This window comes from Chroicocephalus ridibundus, chromosome 6 (assembly GCF_963924245.1).
Source record: "Chroicocephalus ridibundus chromosome 6, bChrRid1.1, whole genome shotgun sequence".
Classification (NCBI taxonomy): Eukaryota; Metazoa; Chordata; class Aves; order Charadriiformes; family Laridae; genus Chroicocephalus; species Chroicocephalus ridibundus.
This window is the reverse complement of record NC_086289.1, coordinates 4,126,019-4,136,609: the sequence shown is the minus strand read 5'-3', so window position 1 is coordinate 4,136,609 and position 10,591 is coordinate 4,126,019. Positions and strand designations below refer to the sequence as shown.

The 10,591-nt window shown below is 41.6% G+C and overlaps 1 protein-coding gene across 2 annotated transcripts in view; it reads left to right on the top strand.

The window, feature by feature from the left end:
- The first annotated feature begins 877 nt into the window (after nucleotides 1-877).
- The window catches only part of ZRANB1 (zinc finger RANBP2-type containing 1), a 45,417-nt gene continuing 35,703 nt past the window's right edge, over nucleotides 878-10,591 (top strand). The window contains exon 1 of one of the 2 annotated variants that reach the window (XM_063340262.1): nucleotides 878-1,170. The gene's annotated coding sequence lies outside the window, so the exon portion shown is untranslated. The remainder of the gene's footprint in view (nucleotides 1,171-10,591) is intronic. The other variant, XM_063340260.1, reaches the window with a different exon arrangement.

The window sequence follows — 10,591 nt, the reverse complement described above, 5'->3', positions numbered from 1 at the left end:
CTCAACTCCAACCCCACACACACTCTTCCCGCTGAGTCAGGAATGTCCGGAAGCGACACGTGGAGGAAATTGTCATAGTTTATTTCTTAGCAGTGCTCAGGGAAATATTTTGCTATGGGAGAACTGAAGGAATAACTGGGGATCCACCACAGGCTGGGGCGGTACAGCCTGGGCACAAGATCCTCCACTGCCATTTTCTCTTTATTTATTATATGCAGGAGACATTTCCCATCAGGACACTGGAAGGATCAGTTGCCACAGAAGCGGTACTTTCGACGGCTGCTGTCTGGCCATGTGCAAGAGGGGGTTTATGAGGGATTATTTCCACAGGGAGCTTTATGTCGATGCACCGCCGACGATCCTGCACGTCCAGCCAAGCGGATGGTCCTCTTTCCATCCCCAACGCAGCCCCCCCCGTTACTCCCCGACGCTGCTGACTGAGGCGGCTCCCCAGGGAGGTCCCTCCCAGGGGCGAGCGGGCAGGACGCTAAGTGGCCCCGAGGGGGTGTGTGTGTGAGGGAACGGCTGCGGGGGGGCGGCTGGGGAGGGGGGGGGGGGGGGGGGCCGAGGGTGCGTGTGAGGGAGCCGGGGGCAGCCGAAGGGGATACCGAGCGGTGTGTGAGGGAACGGCTGCGGGGGACAGCGGGGGGGCGGCAGAGGGTCCCCGGCGGCGTCGGGCCCGTCCCGAAGCGAGCCGCGGCAGTGGGCGGGGCTCCGCGGGGGGTGTGGGCGGGGCGAACCTCAGCGCTCCCCCCCACCCCTCAGCGGCAGGGATGACATCACCCGTTCTTCCCAAAGAGGCGCGCGCCCATTGGCGGAAGGGGCGGCGCGGGCTCCGCCAATGGGCGGCGGGCAGGGCGGCAGGCCGGGCTGACGTGCGGGCCGCTGGCCGTATGGGGGTTTATTTTGCTTTGGGCCGCTCCAGCCGCCGCCATTAGAGGAGCCCGGGGAGCGGGGCGAGAGGTTCCCCCCCGCCCCCTTCCCGTATTCCCCCCTCCCCCCCGTCGCGCCGAGTGGGAGCGCCCGCCGCCGCGGCAGCCCGCCGCGCTGGGAGAAACCATGTCGTGAGCGGGTAGAGGACGCCGCAGCCAGCGGGCCGGGGGGGGGGGGGGAGGCGGCGGCGGCGGCAGCCAGCGCCGAGCCTGAGGGACGGCTCCCGGCGGCGGTGAGGTAAAGCCCCTCTCCCCTCCCCGGGGGCGCGGGAGGGAACGGCCGGTTGCCCCCCGCGGGGGCACGGGCGAGGGGCGGTGTGGGGAGTCGCCTCCTCCGTGGCCGGTTCGGGCCCCGCTGAGGGAAGGTGGGGGGTCGGTTTGGCGGGCAGCCGTGCTGCTCTTGGAGAGCCCTCTCACACCAACCACATTTCGGTACAAAGGCAGGAAACTCGGATTTTTCTCTCCTGTGGCCGCCGCTCCGAATGCGGGGCTGCAGCACCTAGGGCTGCCGGGGTGAGATCATGCCTCTGCTGCCTCCCACTTCACACACGCACACCCCGCTGCTTTTTAAATGCTTTTTGGATGTATAGGGCTGTTTTGGTCTGTGTGCCGTGGTAGAATAGTGATGCGAGCCACTTGCTTGTATCTGTGTGTTTTGGAGAGCAGAACTTCCATGGTACCGTCTGTAGTACGATATCGGGTATTGTGGGTGCTTTAGCAGGAATAAAGTATAGCGTGGGAAGTATTCCAAAATCGAGCTTGTTTTTGTGAGCTGAAGTTTTAAAAAAAAAAAAAAAAATAGAAAAAGTTGGATTAACGAGCGAGGCAAATGCTTCCGGTGCCTTTCTGACTCTACCTTCCCAGTCCCAGACTGCGGCAGCTTCCAGCCAGGAGAAGGTAAACTTCTCTGCGGAGGTCACGGAGGTGTCTGGCGGCCCTTCCTTCGGGGTGACCGCAGCCTTTCCTTCCAGCCCTCACCCCGGTCTGTTGGCGTCTGGCACACCCGGTAATCGACCCTACTTTGGGACAGCATCCCCACAGCACCCACCGCTCTCCTGAGAGCAGTGGGTGGGGGAGAGCTGGGGGAAAATTAATCTGGGTTTCCTGCTTGGCAGATACAGCACTGCTGCTGAGAACTTTTTTGCTGGAACGGTGACTTTCGGTGATAACAATAATGACAACTTTTTCTAGAATTCTTGGGAGTCGATGTAGTAAACAAGTGTTCTGTGATGGGCTTTGTGCTGGGCTTGAACAGTCTTTACTCACCAGCTACCTACTGTGCCATAAGTGTTGAAACTCACATGTGAGTTTAATACCACATTGTTATGTTTGTTGATGCAAAAATTGAAAGGTGAGATGTCTTCTGTGTAATACCTTAAGTTCCTCATTTCTCTAACCCATACTGTGTTAAAGCTCATTCTGGTGAGAGCAGAATCTTGTAATGGTAGTTCAGGAGAGATTTGTTGCACTTAGTTTTGCTTTTCTGTTGTTTTTTTTTTTTTTTTTTTTTTTTATGTGTTTGGTGACTGCAGAAGAGATTTGTGAAGCGTATTTCTTTTTTAATTTTTTTTCCTTTCCTTTCTTGGTGGTTACTCAGAGAGAGGGAAACAGGTAAGCAGCAGGAGGTGTTCTGGAACTCTTTTATTTGCCTCCTCCTGAAGGTGAAGTTGAATTGGTGTGTCAGCGTCTAGCATGTCATATGCAAAAGATCACTTCTGATTTAAGTCTGTCACAGCATTGAAAGAGAATAATGCTTTTGGATGCGTTACGTTCTGCAGGATTTGTGAAACTCTTATGTGGTGTAATTCTCTTGAAGAAAAAAGAAATTATTACCTTGACTTTTCTTATGCCGCTTAAGTAAGGACAGGCAGATGAGGATGACCGATGAGGCCATAATCTGTTATTGTGGAGTTGTATCCATTAGCATTTTCTCAGAAGTATAATTAAAAATATTAATTTAATTGAAACACTGAGTGGCATGAAAGCATCAATGGGATTCATCACAGAAGCATGACTTAAATTGGAGACTAGTTAAAACGCAAAGTTGGTCAAGGCAACATTTTCAGTCTAATTTAGCCTTGTGTATGGCCATTCTAATTGTGTGTCACTTGATGTGTAAATTCCTTGGGGATGGGAAATCCCGTCCATTTTTGGTGTTCTTTGCAAGATGGATCTGAAAATAAGTCAGAAGTGTATTCTACTTGGAAAATACATTACTGATTGTACGGGAGGTTATTTTTAATACAGTCAATCAAATAATCAAATGTACTATCAGGCACTTTAATGTGAGATTTAGTGGCTCCTTCACGTGATATTAACTTAGGCGTTAACGTTTCTCTTTCCAGCTTCTCTCTGCCATATCAGTTTTGCACCGGGTTGAGATTGTGCAGAACTTCAGATCAATAAATTCTTGTATTGTGATGTGCCATCTACTAATTGTAGCAAAGTATTTAAACTGTGACTGCAGTCTAAACTGCCCCTTCCTCCCCCCAAAATTTGAAGACTGGGTTATTTTGAGCTGTTCAAAATTTATGTCAACAAGTAATCCTCATTTTAGCTGCATGAATTATGATCCACAGGCTCCTGGTTCTAAAATGGAACAAAACTTTAGTTTGGCAGCTGAAAATGGCTGGCTTAGCTGTAACAGAGTTCTTAATTTTTATTTTTTTTAAGTAGTACTACATATGAAGAGGGAAATGAGGCAAAGTTGAAATGAGAATTTTTTTTTTTCAACACAGCTGACGAAGACCTTACCACTTCACTTGTCAAATGGCATAGCTTGGTGAAATCAGTTAAATAACATATAACTTTGCAATGACTGTTTAATGGAATTTGTTATACCTGGAAAGGAAAACTTCTGCCTTCTAATTCAGATGCTTTCTTAATACTTACTCTTTTTCATAGCAGTTTTTGCATAGCTAACATTGCTTGAACTTGCACAGAATTGCATTGATTTTGTGACTGTGTTCATTTTTGCATCAGTTGCTGAAGCACGCTTCTCATATGGATGTAGTTAGTTCTTTTGGAACTTTCTTGAAATACAAGATTAATAATAGAACTGTTATCTCTTCGGTATCTTAACAGTTAACATACTTCAAAATATGAACTCTAGTACTTCAACATCAATTCTGAGAACGCATTCTTCTATCATATGGATGATTTTGTATTTCCTTCTTTGTGGCATGGGCAGGTTTTCAGAAGCTCTGTAGTCAAACTGGAGTTGTATCCACCTGGTGTTTTTCAATACTGCGTTTTTTCCTGTACTGCTGTCCCATTTATGCAGAAAACTCATTTTGGTGGAGACTGGAGAGAGGAGAGGTGTGGAGGGGGTTGATCAGGGAATGGGTGCGGTGATGTTTGAAGAAGGAACTGTCTGCAGGAGGGGGCTGATAGGAGACCTGGTTCAAGAAGGCAGAAGGAATGGTAGAATTTTTTACAAGGAATATGGAGGAATAATACCTTGGAAAGAGTGGTAGTCACTGGTATGTGCAGAGCATCTTCCCTGCAAAGCAGACAAATTTGCAGCCCTTTTGCATCTTTTACTGTACAGCAGATATAATTAAGTTGTCATTTTTCCCTTTGGTTATTTGAATTGATTCTGGTATCGTGTTCTGCTTGTGCTTAAAACAAGCATACTATTGCATTGTTATTTTTTATTTCTAGTAAGGTGGATTTTTTTTTTCTGCTCATTTTGCTTGTATTCATACATGCATTTTAAATGAACGAAAGTTAGGACTTCTAAGACAAATGCTGGAGAAGGCACGGAATTTACATCTGTCTTTAAGGCTGAGTTCAGAATTAAGCTGGAAATACCTGAAGTAACGAGAGCTAGATACAAAACGAATACCGGGCGTACAACGTGCTGTCCGGGGGACTGGAAGGATGGACCTGTGTCTATTTTGGTAAGTGTAAATAGGACTTCTCTCTGAAACTGTCACTTGTGAGCAAGAAGGCTGCAGTCTTTTTTCTTTTTTTTTCTTTTTCTTTTTTTTTTTTTTTCTTCGCCTTCCCACCATGTCAGAAGTCAGTACATGGTGATGTTTTATCCGGGTTGTTTGCCGTTATTTTTGCAAGCAAATGTTAAGGTTTAAAAATCCTCCTTGTGATTCTTTGACTTTGATTTGATTTAGCATATAGTCTTGAGTAGCTGTTTTTAAAGAAAGAGAAAAAGTTTACAGACTTTAAGGGAGTTTACAGACTTTAAGAAACCTGTAAGTTACATGGGTGTTCCAGTGTCTTCTAGACACTCAGGAGTTAGCTTTCCTGGGCTAAAGAAAATTGTCTGAACCGTTGTTCACCTGACTCTGTAAAGAAAAATAAACTTGAGTGGTTTGTGTTGTTTTCAGTAGATTAAAACTATTATGATCAAATAATCTTTTAGTGGCTTTGAATTTTCACATACTTCTGTAGGTCTGTTCCCTTGAAAACTGTGTGGCTCATGGTGCGTAGTCAGTTGATTATCTGGGAGGACAAATCTGTGTCGTAAATTTCATAAATGTGGATAATTCTAGCAAAAAATAGAAAATTTGCTTTGTGAAGGTGATGGTCCATTTATGAGAGAATCCTATCTCTTGTGGTTGTAAAGACTGTAAATGCATTAGTGCATTGTGTAAGTGTTGACTTGTACTTCTTTCAGGCTAATGGGCTTGAAAGTATTTCTTCTGTCTCCATTCATTTTCCCAGTATGTAAGCAGGGATTCAGCAGAGACAGCTGGCGTATTTATTAGTTTTTGCTGTCTGAATGCTCCTCTGAAACAGTTTTAATCTATAGGTCTGAGTCTTAAGTCTTCTGCAGTTTCAAGAAGTGTTGAGTATATACTTGTTTTCATGCTAGGCCTTTTTTTTTTTTTTTTTTATTTTTTTAGTTCACACTACCGTGGTAAGTCAGAAGTACTTTGTATTAGGTGTCTGATTGTCATTTTGTCACTTATTCCTTCTATTGGATGGGCCTGTGGGTTTAGGTTTTGGCTACAAAGGCTTCCCCTTACTATGTGCTTGTTGAGAAGCTAATTTTTATCTTGTTGCTGAAGGGTTGGGACGGTCTGCTGGCCTATTTACATTTTTTGACCTCCCCATTACTGTTTAGCTTGGCAGGGATAAAAATAATTGTCACCTCATGGCTTTTAAATGGTTTATTTAAAGAAGGTTGTTCAGTGTTGCCTCTAGCAGAAAGTTATTCCCACTCCCCAAAAGCAGAAGGTTTGCTGGTTCAGAGGTGTTACTCTGAAACTTTCTAGCAGCCCAGTGTACCTTGTAGTGATTAACTTGGAGTTGTTTGATATACATGATGAGCAAAATAGAGATTACTAATCATAAGGTTAAAAAAAAAAAAGATTTAAAAAAAAATGAACTGAGATCACTCCTTCTCTATAAGGAGTTTGAATTTGTTTTCCCTTTGATATTTGATAGTAGTTCTTAGAGCTACGTTAAGCAATGACATACACAGTAGTGTTTTTTTGTGTGCTGTGATAATAGCATTTTTGCTTCTCCTTTTTTGTCCTCTTGTAAATTTATTTATGTTTTTGATATTTTGCTGTCTAGCCAGTATCTTAACGAGCTAGATAAAAGGAGTGTTGCTTGTATGGCTTACTTGAACTAGAACTCACCTTGAGTATAGCCCAATTGCAAATACGTATACCAAAGGTGGTCCTTACCTGTATCTGAAAGTGCCTTGCCATTAATTAGGAGGAAACTCCACAATAGTTAATGTTAAGCGTGTGTTTCCTTGTTTCATTCGGAGGCAGGTGGTTTTTCTCCACCAAATGCTGACTATGTCTGTGCATCTCGCCGTGATCTAATTTATGGTCAGCCAGTATCGAGGAGGTCCAGAGGATAATTACTAGAACTGAATGTCAAACGTACAAATTCTGATGTAATGCTCCTTGGTTGTTGGACAGGTTTAAGTGTTTCTAAGTTTTGATGTCTGATTCCACAGTGTGTCTTTATTCAGAGTGTGACATCTGGTTTTCCTCATCTTGTGTGAGGATGGCTGAGTTCTAAACAAAAACTAAGTCTCATGTTTTAGTCGTATAGTCCAAACACAGATAAACTGTATTTTTGCGTCTGACCTCGCTTTTTATAAAGAATCCTCTTGTTCGACTTGTGTACTTTGTCCAATGTGAATGTCGTAAAACACAACAGAATTGTTAAAACTTCATTTTTATTACATATTGTACGTCCTATCTTGAGTCAGTATTCATCTGTTGCTGACTGTTCATGATGGTCAGATTCATTAAACGTCGCTGGCTGCATTTATGCAAATGCTCTATCATAGCTCATTATTTTGAGTCGCTTTGCTTGTTTTTTGATTAGTATTGTGTGGGAGATGCTGTGTATTATGTAACTGTTGATCTGCTTACTCCCATTTCCCCAAATGGTATTGGTTTCTAAGTAAGCAGTCGTGTTTAGTCCCTCTTAATGTGTAGTAACATCTCATCTAAATAGTTGTTTGCTTTTAATTGAGTTTAAAATGGAACGAAAAAGAACCCTGAAAAATGTAATTCTCTCCTGAAATAAGAAAGAGGACTGAACTGCGAACTGCCGCTACTGTTTTTTACAGGTTGTTTTCAGCAGTTAGGGTTTTCCTGGCTTTCAGTCACAAATTTAATAGAGCTGTATGTAGTTTGACCCGTTTGAGATGAGTAACAAATAAAATGGAAACTAGTACTTCGCAAGTTACACAGCAGGATTAACTGTAATAGTTAAAGAGCACAAAAACGCTTCAAGGGATAAACATCAAAATAAAAAAGACAGCAGGAAGAGTGAATGTTTAGTATTGTCAAATATCTGTTAATTCTGTGATGGGTTTTCTGCTTTTGCAGAAGAGTCTGTTTATAGTTAGGTCTGAATCCTAACCTGAAGTTCATTGTCAATACTTGTATTTCAGACGTCTCCTAAGATCTGTAACCTCCAGAATGTTTGACTTCTTACTTCATAGAATGTTTGCAAAATTAGGCATCTTCTTGCATTAAAACTGCATATAAATTCTCTTACTCAGGCGAAGTCAGGCTTTTAGGTTTAGTTGGAATGATAGCAGTTGGATTGGAAGTGTGAATAGAACATTGAAAAGACAGCTGAAGCAAAATCAGCATAATTTTCCTGAATATGATAAATACCTAATAAACTAGACTTAAGATGCTTTGAAATGAGATATGAATCCATAAATCAAAATGAAAGTATTTGTTATTAATTGTATGTAAATGAAGCCCATCAGAATTCATCCAATGAGCAGACTTCTAAATGTTTTCAAAAGCTACTACTTACTTTCTCAGATTTTTTTTTTTTTTTTGGTGAATAGAACTGCATTTCTTGCAGCATGTTTCTTTGTGAAAGATGAAGTCTTCTGGATTTTCACTAATTGGCTGCTTATAAGAGTAGATCAAATGTTGTACGTAATGAAGGAGGTCATACTTAAAAAATCTGCAGTACAGAGTATTTGTTGGCAGCCTAGACTATGAAAACCGGTTAAAAAAAAAAGTTAAAACTCATTTAACATACTAGACTGTAAATAGTTATAACTAAAATATTTTCAATGTTTCTTTTGTCATGCACCATTAATATTACAGTTTGTGGGTTGTGTTTTGATTTACACAGCAATGACTTGGTCTTTAATAGAACTGAGATTTGTGCCAATCTTAGCTCAATGATGCCTCTCTTAAGACAGACGTTCCTCCTGTTCTCCCTGTTGTTGGGAGCAAAGGAACAGCTCTATTACTCTGAAGAGCAAAGGTGCGTATTTTGAGAGCAGTGCTCTTGCTGGGCTGAGGGTGGAAAGGATAATGTAGTTTGACAGAAGCCTGTTTCCCAACATAGTTCTTGCTTTCTGGCTGTATTTTAGGAGAAGGGGGTTTCTGCAACGATAGCTGCAGTCTGAGACCGGTTCCTGCTGTCTGTACTGCAAATAGCTGTCTAGTGTTCTTTAAAGAAATAAAAATTTCATAAGTAAAAAACCCTGACCTCATAGAGCAGCTTGCCGAAAAAGATTTAAATGCTTTTTTCCTGAGATGACAGACTTATTTTTTCCTTTTTGCTGGTTGGTTTGGGACAGTATCCTTTAATTTTTAATGAACTGTCCTAACAACCAAAGCAAACTATGCTTACTTGTTGATTCCTTGCTTCAGTGTATTCAGGCTAATAAAGAAAATGCTTCTGCATTTGTGACTTTGCAGTAATCTTTCCATTCTTTATTATAATACATAGTTATTGCCCTTACTGCAAAGCTTCCAGATCCAGTGCTGATCTGATTTGGTTGTCTCACTGACAAGGTCAATGTTCTTATTTTTTTTTTTAAAACTAATTTGCAGAGCTGACAATGGAACTCATTGTTAGTTCCCTTCAAAGTATAGAAACCTAGGTTCAAGTTCTGTACTCTTAATATACTGATCTGTTGAGGCTTACGCCGAATTCTTGAGAAAGCAGTCCTGCAAGAATAGTGAACAGTTGAAGGTGGAGTAAGTAAGCTTAGTAAATTAACAGAAGAAAGTGTCAGTGAAATTCCGCCTTAGAAAATTTGTCAAGGCAAATTTCATGTGAAAATCAATTCTTAATACTGTCAATAAATTTCAGATAGGTTATTTAAAAATGTAAGTTGCTTTTGTTGAAGTGTATTGATAGTGTGATACTTCACAAGGATTCTTGGACCCAGATAACAGAAGTAAATTTGAGCCAGTTAAATAGTGATGTCTTTTATGTAAGAATTCATAGAGGAGATTTGCAGAGTTTAGAAGTTTGAAAGAAACAAATTGGCCTTTTTGATTTGAGCTTGTGTACGGCTACATTATCCTCTAGACCTTCCTACTGGCTGTACTTAAAAACTGGCAAAATCTTTGTTTGAAGAGTCCCTTGATGCAGCGTGTATGAGCTTTACAAAGACACCGTGGTTAGAGTCAGTAGCAGAGCCATTTATAAATGTATTTGTTTGGAAACAGTGAAATAGAACATTGCTTTGTTTCCTGTTGTGAACAGTTGACGCAAATTCATCTTGTGCATCTTTTAGAAATGGTCTGCAGTTTTACAGAACAAAACAGAAAAAAAAAAATCAGTCTAGTGCATGTTTTATCATAACCATTTAAGGTGATAATCCAGGTGTGTGATTTTAACAGGTTTTGCTTTTATAGCTTTAATTAGAAAGCTTATTTGTGTATAAATTAACTTCAATTTTCTAAGAAGTATGGTAGGTTTTTTTTATGGGTAATTGGAAGAGAACTTGAGGTAGTGACGTACAAGGGGGAACACTTCTGAAAATGTGTCAAGTTATGCGGGGTTAATCATAGGCAATTTTTCTTAAAAAGCTGTTTGTCCATCATGTGTATATATAAACTTCACAGCAACATTTTCCATCTGTTAGTGAGCAATTACAGCTGTTGGATTGAGACCTCTTCTTGGTAGATGTACATTTAAATACACCATGTTTCATAATACGTGAAGAATACAGTTGGTGAAGGTGCTGTTCTTTGATCCTGTGCTTTGACTCGAGGTCCTGTTCCTCCCCGCTCCTTTCTGTGCTTGGATGTGGGAAAGGTGTAACTTCTACACTCACAAACTGTTGAGTTAGTAAATTCTGCGTTGGGTTAGAGACCTCTTTTTCTTTCAGAATAAGATGCTTCTGCTTCTTTTGTTCCTCTGAAAAGTTGATTCAGTGTTTTAAAATAAAGATAAAT